Genomic DNA, 2,077 nt, shown 5'->3' with positions numbered 1-2,077 from the left:
TGCCATGGAGCCCTTGGCAGAGGCACCAAACATGATGTTAAATTCAGAGGAACAAGCCTCACTGGGAACGGCAGAAAAGGGAAGACACTAGGGGTGCTACCTGAGACTCCGGCTTTGCTTCCAAAGAGGATGGTGGCTCAGCTAAAAATGTGACGAGCAGATGAATGCTCTCTCTATGAGCCATAAAAAAATGATGAGAAATGGGAGTACTGGTGGCTTTGGGGTTTCTGAGGGAAGACGCTTTTGGGTATTGGTAGTTCTGACTCGAGAACACAAACTCATCCTGCAGCCAAAGAAGGAGTCCATCCCACTGCTAGAGCAGGTAGCCTCACACTGATTTAAAACAGCCTCTGAGTTGGCATAGGCATCCCACATCCCAGGTGTCCAGTTTAGCCCTCCTGCCTCTCAGTGGCTTTTAAGACCAAACTAGAACTCGGCCTGTTGGTTGCCCTGGTCTTCAGTGGAAAGTCAGGTCTAGAGCACTGTTAAGTGAGGACCAGCACTCAATAACTGATAAAGTTGCCACACTTGACAGCAATGGTGTATTTTTGGATTATACAATACGCCTGCTCTCTGCACTCAGCGCCCTCTGGGAAGGCCCTTATCTCTGCTATTCCTTTCCTCTCACCTATTCCACTGTGGGGACGCAAATGACCACACATCCTCATCCGAAAGCAACTCCTAAACATCCTGGAGCGAGTGCGTTATCCATCATGAGGAAGAGGGTATTTTCAAGTCTAGGAGGGGACGGGGTAATACACAGGCCAGTGGAGAGGAGGCCCAGGACCTAGAGAGCAAGGAGTTTTACAGGCCCCTCCCAAACAGGCCTCAGGACTCGGCAGCTGTACGAGCCACTTCCCACCCTGCCATGCCGCGGGCACTGAGCAGAACCAAAATGGCCTCCCAGCCCTTTTTCCCCCACCAGGACCCAAGACAGGAGCTGTGATGGCAGAAGGTATCTATCTCGGCAATGATGGATGCCACGGCAGAGTACACACGCGCCTGTGTCGGTGCGCGTTTGCGTGTGGTCATCCCACCCAAACCGAGCCTGGGGAGCACGTTTCCTAGGCTGACGAGGGACTTTTTGAAGTAGAAAGTCCAGGGAAGGACTCCATTAAGGAGACAGCTGTGAGGAGACGGGTGAGGTGCAGCCCAGGCTGGCCACCAGGCCCGGGCCGCTACGCACGGTCACAACAGAGGGAGGACGCTCTCCAGAGAGGAGCGCAAACCTGGGAGGGTCAGGTGGAAATCACCTGAAGAAGGGAGGGGAAGGAGTGTGGGGGAGGGATTAAAATCTCAAAGCCAGGCCTAAATGCAAGGCCTAAAAACCCTCCTGCAGGGGACAGGTGCCTGTGGTGACTCACTTTTCCAGGTGGCCTTTACTGGAGCTCTGTCGGCCCACCGAGGCTGGGAAGGCCCCACCTTCCAGGAGGACCCAGCCTGAGAGGACTCGACGTGGGAGCAGGGACAAGGAGCAGCATGGCAGGTACCTCCATAAGCCCTGGTACCTTCACTCCCAGGCACCTTGCTGTTCCCCGGTTCAAAAAAATTTAAGTTCGTGGCACCTTTCCCCTTCCATCACAACCTTTAGAGGTTTGGGCTTGTACCTCCAGGCCCAGGCAGCAAGGCGGGTGCCAGACTGCCGTTCGCCAGAGGCAGGGCCCCTCGGCTCCCCTGCCTGCCCTGCCGCCCCAGCCGGCCTCCCGCTTCTCTTCCGTTTCCCCTGGTGGCCACCCGTTTCAGCCTTGGGTGCCTGTGCCTTCTCCTGCCACCCCCGGCGGTTTGTCCCCCACCTGCACGGCCTCCTTCCCGGGTGGCCCCCTCCCCGTTTCCTCCACTCCGCTTGCTCTCCTGGCCTTTCCCCCTTCGCTGCCGTTCACGTGTGCAATTTAATTTTCAAGAAGTGTTTGCGCACCATCTAAATTATGTGCTCAGACTACATTTCCTTAAAAAAAAAAGAAAAAAAGGCAAAAAGGGGAAATACAGCAATCCCAAGCAGCCCGGCAGTGCGTGATTTCAGCAGCACGCCTGCAAATCGCTCCCCAAATTCCTCCGCAGGATCCGGCCGGGGGGGGCG

Source organism: Apteryx rowi, unplaced genomic scaffold (genome assembly GCF_003343035.1).
Source record: "Apteryx rowi isolate R43461 unplaced genomic scaffold, aptRow1 scaffold_442, whole genome shotgun sequence".
In the NCBI taxonomy this organism is placed as follows: Eukaryota; Metazoa; Chordata; class Aves; order Apterygiformes; family Apterygidae; genus Apteryx; species Apteryx rowi.
The sequence above is the reverse complement of the archived record's forward strand: the minus strand, read 5'-3'. Positions refer to the sequence as shown.